Source organism: Eumetopias jubatus, unplaced genomic scaffold, assembly GCF_037043125.1.
Source record: "Eumetopias jubatus isolate StellerSeaLion01/CBP00866 unplaced genomic scaffold, mEumJub1_p1.0 scaffold_11, whole genome shotgun sequence".
Lineage (NCBI taxonomy): Eukaryota > Metazoa > Chordata > Mammalia > Carnivora > Otariidae > Eumetopias > Eumetopias jubatus.
In genome coordinates, this window is record NW_028274817.1 from 4,814,605 (window position 1) to 4,822,126 (window position 7,522).

Sequence of the window (7,522 nt, forward strand, 5' to 3'; positions counted from 1 at the left end):
TGGCTGCACTTTGCCTCTTCTGTCTCCCCCACCCCCTCCTGTTTCTGCACCACCTTGGATATTGCCTGCATACACCACTCACTTCAGATTTTCCCACCAGTGTTTCAGGTAAAAATTGACAATGGGGAACAAACTGATTTAAAAGTGGTATTCAGTATTTAAATTAAGTTTGTTGGTTTAATTATAATTAGGCATGTCTTTAAAGTTATCAGCATTAAATATGAAATTTTTATTCTATCGATGTTTGCGAAAGGTCAAATAAGCAATATCTGTTGCAATGTGTTAGCAAAAAGATGACTTAAAATGATGGTTAATTGTCTGTCTCAAAGTTTTCACGGGTAATTGTTAAGATAGTTTTAAAAGTCTTTAGTAACCTGAAACTTAAAAGTTTTGTTTGGATGATAAGTGGGATTAAATTCACTGGACATCTAGGTTTTTTCCAAAGAGGATAAAGTGCTAAAGCATTGATTACTGGATGTAGGTTTGTGCTTTTGACTTCTTTTTGCAGAGAAACTAAGGATATTTGAGTCTGTTGGTAAACATGCTTTCTGCTTAACTGAATAAATTTGCCATTTAAAGAATTCTGGTGTTAACAGTTCACAATTGGTTACTACTTAGTCTTCACTGGAGACTAAGGTTTTGAAGAGTGAAAATTCTGCTAAATGAAATTAAGACTGAAGGAAATAAGCAACGCTACATGTAAGGAAGATCTAAGGAATGGGAATGCCTTTTTGTTAAAGGTAAAAGAAAGTAATTTTGTCCTAAAGACTGGTTGTTTGGAAAAGAAATGGCTTGGGACAAAATCTTAATGTAAAGGAAAGTTGTAGAAGGTTTGTTGTAGGGAAATCAAGGAATTTTACATGCAGTCAGGACAAACTAAGATTAAAATGTAGGGATTTTAAAAGGATACGGGTATAAGATTGAACTTTCAGTCAAAAAGACAAAGTTTTCTTAAATTGTTGGTCTGTTTGGTCTGCTCTTGATAAGAAAATGTAAACACTTGTTTTCTCTTTGTCTGCCCAGAAAACCCAGTTTCTGTGTTTTGCCTTTATCAGGTCTTTAATGATCCCAATGCTATTTAGGCATGTACTTTAAAACTTTCTAAGGTTTTGAACAAACTTCCCAAGATTTAAATTGTAAATGAAGTCTCTTTGACTCATTAGGCCTTTTATTTGGTATGGTTATTTAAACAACTAGAAAAATGGGATTGATTCCCCAACAATTGTATAACTCAAGGAGCACCTTGACCAATTCTATGTGGCTGGAATGACAAAATCGTCCCTTTAAAGCCAGAGCATACCCCACTGCATGGGGTTGACTACAGACTTACGGAGATAATGGATGATCCCACTTCCTTTATGATTAGATTGGATGGTGCACTTGGGGATGCCCTTATCTCTTGAGACAAGTTTTCTCCCACTTGCCAGTGATTCCTTGTAATTAGGATATTGTTAAGGCTAGACCTCAAACAGAGAAGGCTTCTGGATGGTTTTATCCCTTAGTCATATTTATCCTAGAAGCCATTTCTACTGAGGTACAATTATAAACAAAGGCTTTAGCCAAGCATACAACAGCCCTCCTGGATAAAAAATAAAAAGGAGCCTCAAAACTCACTATGGGACTTCCAGGACCTACGATAGGACTGCAACATAAAATAAGCAAAACAGTATGCTTGCTCAGCAGGACTCTAAATGATACTTCCCAGGCACTAGATACACTCAGCCAAGAATTAAGTGAAGTCAAGGAACTTCTCAAGAACTGTGCCACTATTGACTATCTACTATTGCTACACCATTTGGGGTGTGAGGAGTTTCCTCACATGTGTTGTTTTAACATTACAGTTAACTCCTGCAAGGTGTCCCCATTAATATGGGACATTTGTGATTAATTACATAAGATCAAGATATCCACCAGTCTATTGGTAATTGGGGATGTTATCTGAGGGATATCATAATTTTGGGCCTAATACTTGTTTTATGTTTATCCCTTTGCATGTGCTGATGCATGCACCATTTGTTGTCCATCATGACCCCCTGAAGCCATACCACAGGCCCTTGGACTGACCCCTGGATAGATTCTAACTGCCACACAGCCCGCCACCCCATTTCAGCAGGAAGCAGCCAGAGCAGTCATCGTTCCATTCCCTAACAGCAGTTAGGGTTACTATTCCAGGGGGGAGGAATGAGTAAGGGACAGGTGGGGCTAGGTAGGGAGAGATGATAGGGCACTATGTGATCAGGCTCACAGAAATCCTTAAAATGCAGAAGTATAAGGAAACCAGAGACAAGGAAACACACCAGACCACCCTGCCCTAGGTGTCCGAGGTGGGGGGTCTTATTTATGACAGTATCCTGTGGTCAACAGAAAACAACCAGACCCTAAAAAAGAAGTAAGCCATTAAAAATGTTATCACTAGTCCTTAATCAATGGTGCTGCCAGTGGAGGAGTTAAAAAGATTTGGGTTCTCTGGTTAGCTTTCAATAAAAGACCAACCCTCAGTGGCAACCCTGTCAGGACCGCTCTCACTCCTGAGAGCTTTTTCTGTATCCTTGCTTAATAAAACTCTATTGCTTTACTCACTCCCTTTGGTCCGCGAGATTCATTCAACTCCATGGGACAAGAACCTAGCTCTCCCGCTTCAGCAGGGGCGAAGGTGGAGGAGGGATCCATATATGATAACTCAGTTTGCCATATATGACAACTATCCCTCAAGGTTGGTTTCATGGGCATGCAACTTATGCACTCATAAGCAGGCCCAGCTCTTAGAAGGGCCCTGTGCTTGGTTTAATGTTCTGCTGTCACCATCGTGAAATTCTTAGTAATTGTAAAAGTGGAAACCTGTATTTTCATTTTATATTAGGCCCCACACATTATATAGCTACTCTTGCTATTCCTAAATAATTTTCTATTTGAATTTCACCTCCTTCTGCTTTTTCTACCCTGAAGTTATAACCCACGTACAGCTACATTTTTTTGCCTGAGTTCTGGGACAGGGAGCAGCTAACCCACATATTACAGCTTGGTCTGAGGCTTTAAATACAGCCTGGCAATCCTATAGTAGGTATTATCAGTTTTCTTAGTCCTCCCAAGGGAAAGTTCTACATCACTTAGACCATAAATAGACAAGAAATATTTACAAAATGCCATAATGAATAAAATGTGTCTTCTTATACTAAAGAGAAGCCCTTATTTTATGGAACATTTCCATTGTCCATGATGCTGATCTCTAAGACAGATCTTGTCCTCATTTTCTAAACAACTGAAATTTACATCTATCCAGATTCTCTACCAATGTCTGGTTGGCCATGGCTTTGTTTTTGACCATTTGGTAATTCTTGGTTTATTTTTCTTTAAAGATTTTTATTTATTTGAGAGAGAGAGAGCACAGGTGGGGAGAAGAGGCAGAGGGAGAGGGAGAAGCAGACTCCTTGCTGAGCAGGGAGCCTGAAGTATGTGGGACTCAATCCCAGGACCCCAGGATCATGATCTTAGCCAAAGGCAGATGTTTAACTGACTGAGCCACCCAGGTGCCCTAGTCATTCTTGGTTTAAAGTCTCAATGTCTATGTAGTTGGGGAGAATGTTCATCACCTCTAGTTTTAAAGCAGTCACCCTAATCAGTTTAAGTTCAGGCTCTGTATCAGAGGTACTTCTTGTTTAGTGTATTTTTATTTGGAACAGATATAGTAATGGCTTGAGGGAAATGACTCTGACTGTTAAAGTTTGCATGTTTAGTGACCCATTCATGATCCACCAATTTATCTCTTGCAGGACTCGGTCAGCCATGTCAGACATGATTTGGTAGTGTATTAGGCACTGGTGTTGGGGACAGCTCTCTGAAAAACTTATTTCCTTCCCACTCTTGTGAGGGTCCCTTTGGCCTTTAATCTTTAATAATAACAACCCTCAATTGCTTCAACTTTTCATCTCTGGCCCAACATTTATTCTGCATCTCTAGTTGTTCAACTGCCACTCTAAACTCACATTCTTTCCCCTCACATTACCACTTAATGGTAATCTCTGTCAGTGTCCTCTGCAACTTAGTTTCTAATCTGTTAGAGAACCGATTGCAGATGTCCCTATGTATTGCTTTCAAAGTACTGCATCAGACTATGTTTATATCTGTAGATTGCCACTGCTTTTGCTAAAATTTCAATTTTATACTCTAAAGTATCTGTTTCCTTATGTAGTTGTTTTATTACTTATTTCTACCCAGAGAACTTTTTTGTTTGCTCTTTTTCATTTAGTTTTCCCTGAATGCAGCTCTTAAAATTTAGAGCAGCAGTATCAGATTCTTGGGGGATTAGCTTTGAAAGCAACCATTTGTTTACTAAACTCTGGTGATCATTTGTTGTACAGTTTGGCTTTTTTCTAAGAATTCAGTTTGCCTTGGCAGCACCCATTAATCATAGCAAAAGTGAAGAATACTACAAAATGTCTTTGTTTCCAATCCAATCATCCAATAGGTATTTTATTTGTTGAGCACCTACTGTGTGCCAGGCACTGTCCTAGGCACTTGGGATGTATCCCTGAACTGAACACATAAAACTCCCTCTGCCCTAGGAGAGCTTATATTCTGGCAGGAGAAGGCAAATAATAAACAATAAGCATAATATATAACTAAATTATATGGTATGTTCACAGGTGATAAATGCTATGGAATAAACAGAACAGGTTAAGTTGGGGATCAGTAGGGCAAGTTGAAACTTTCCCACACCTCCAGCCTTTACACTCAATGCTCCTTCTACTCCCTATCTTGAAAAAATTCTCCCCATCCTAAACTACCAATCAATAACCATACCACGGTTTCTCTGATTCCCTTCACAGCCAAACTTCTTCAATAAGCTGTCCACACTGCTTTCACTTTCTCACTTCCAAGTCACTCTGCAACTCAAGTTATCTAGTTTCTGCTCCCACCTCATCACTGAAACTGCTATTGCCAAAGTCACCAATGACTTCCATGTTTCCAAATCCAGTGGAAATGAATCAGAATTTTGATGCTGTTAATCATTCCCTCCTCTTTGAAACATGCCATCCTCTTGGATTTCATTATACACTCTGTAGGGGAGCAAAATTTGCCACCTCAAAATGTGTCTCTTTGGCATGTGGATTATTTTAGGTTGATTCTTTTTAAGAAACAGAAAGCTCAAGAAGATTTGTTTTGTTTTGTTTTGTTTTTGCCTTCCTGCTAACTGCATAAAGAATTTAGATAGAGGACCTACTCCAGGAAGGGAGCTATTAGCATAGATAACTACAGTATAATATGGACTAGGTGTGGCAGACAGGGAGGAACCTAGCAAAGTTTGTTTGTTAAAATTTCTGTCTGTATCCCATTGTTTCTGTATGGCCCAGCAAACATTTGTTTACCAAAAATTTACTTTTTCATCTACCTGTGAATTTTCATCCTTTGAAGTCCCAGACCCCTATCCCCTTTCTCCTTAGCTCTGAATGGCATATAAGCCTCAATTGCCTGACTGCCTATAGGCCTTAAATTCTTTACGGAGCCTCTGTATGTACATAATTAAATTTGATTTTCTCCTGTTAGTTTGTCTTATGTCAATTTAATTCTTAGACCAGCCAAAAGAATCTTGAAAGGTATAGAAAAAATTTTCCTCCCCAACAACTCTCTCCTGCTTATCCTTATGCTTCTCAGTCTCCACTAACAGCTACACCATTTCCGACCATCCCTTAAATGCTTGTGTTCTTCTGGATTCTATTCCAGTCTCTTCTTCTTTTCTTATTCTTCCTGGTTGATATCAATCATTCACTAGGACTTCAATTATCATCTATATATTGATGATTCCTAAACTTTTATACCCAGCCAGACCTTTCTCCTGAGCTCCAAACCCATATATCTAACTGCCTACTAGTCATTTCTCCCTGGATGTTCCACAGGCACTTCAAACAGCCTATCCAAAAATGACTCCTCTTCACCTGCCACACCTGTCCTCCTTCTCATTGCCCCATCTCATTGAATAGGAATAGGACCACTATCTTTCCAGTTGGTTCATCATTTAGAAACCTGAAATTTATACTCTCCTTTCAACCTCCTCATTCCTTCCCCACACAAACTAATAACCAAGCCCTATTAATGCTACATGTCAAACAGCTCTTAGATCTATTTACTTTTATTAACAGCGCCACTACCCTTGCCCAGGACACCATGTTTTCACATCTATATTAATACAACAACCACATAACTGATTCTCTTGATCCCAGTGCTGCTCACTTCCAATTCTCCACACAATAGTTAGAGTGACCTCTAAGGATATAGATCTAACCATACCATTCTTGTGTTTAAAACCCTTCATTGGTTCCCTTCTGTCTACAAGATAAAACCCATTTTTAAAATGTGGGTCATAACCAAAAAAGGAAACCAACCAAAAACCAGACTCTTAATTATAGAGAACAAACTAGTGGTTATCAGAAGGGATGGGTGAAACAGGTGAAGGGGATTAAGTGTACACTTACCTTGTGGAGCACAGAGTAATATATAGAAATGTTGAATCACTATATTGTACACCTGAAACTAATTTAACACTGTATATTAACTATACTGGAATTAAAAATTTTTTAATGGCCTAAAAAATAAACAAATGTGGGTAATAAAGTTCTAATCAGGGGCACCTGTGTGGCTCAGTTGGTTAAGCGTCCTACTCTTGATTTTGGCTCAGGTCATGATCTCTGGCTCTGCACTCAGCACAGAGTCTGCTTGTCCCTCTCCCTCTGTTCCTCCCCCCACTTGTGTGTGCTCTCTCTCTCTCAAATAAAATAAATCTTAAAACAATTAAGTTCTTTTAATCTAACATCTAAGTTGAAGTTGCTGCCATCCTGAACTATTTGCCGTATTCCAAATATTCCATGTATTGGGCCTTCATATCTGAAACACTCCTCCCACCACACAGTGACTGCATGGGAAACACCTGTTGGTCCTACTTACCTTCAATTTTATGCCTCCTCCTGAAATCTGGGCTAAGTGCCCCTGCTAAATGCTCCCATAGAACTTGGTACTCCTTCTATCATAGCCTTGTCATTACTTCTTTACCTGACTTCCTCTCCAGCTGGACTGTGAGCTCCATGAGGGAAAGGCCAACTACATCTTGCTTGTGACTACATCCCCAGCACACAGAAACTGCATTGCCCATAACAGGGGCTTAATCAATGCTTGTTGAATGAATGAGAAAGAAGCCCAGGTAAGCTTGAGCCCCATACATTTCAAAAGAGGAAAGTGAATAATAAAGAAAAGACAACTTTTTAAAAATCAATTAATGTATGTTACAGAACACAATTGTTTTAAAAAAAGACATAAGCTAACAACAGTGTTCAGCTCTTGGTAGTAGGATTATGGATGATTTTTTTCTTTCTTCTACAGAACTTTACCAAATTTTCTATACTGAGTGTGCTTTTTATGGTAGAAAAAATAATGTTACAAATTATAAAATAAAAAGAAGAACCCTACTACAAAATATTGTTACCTCTTTTCTTCAAAATAAACACAGTATCATATATAGTAAAATATGATC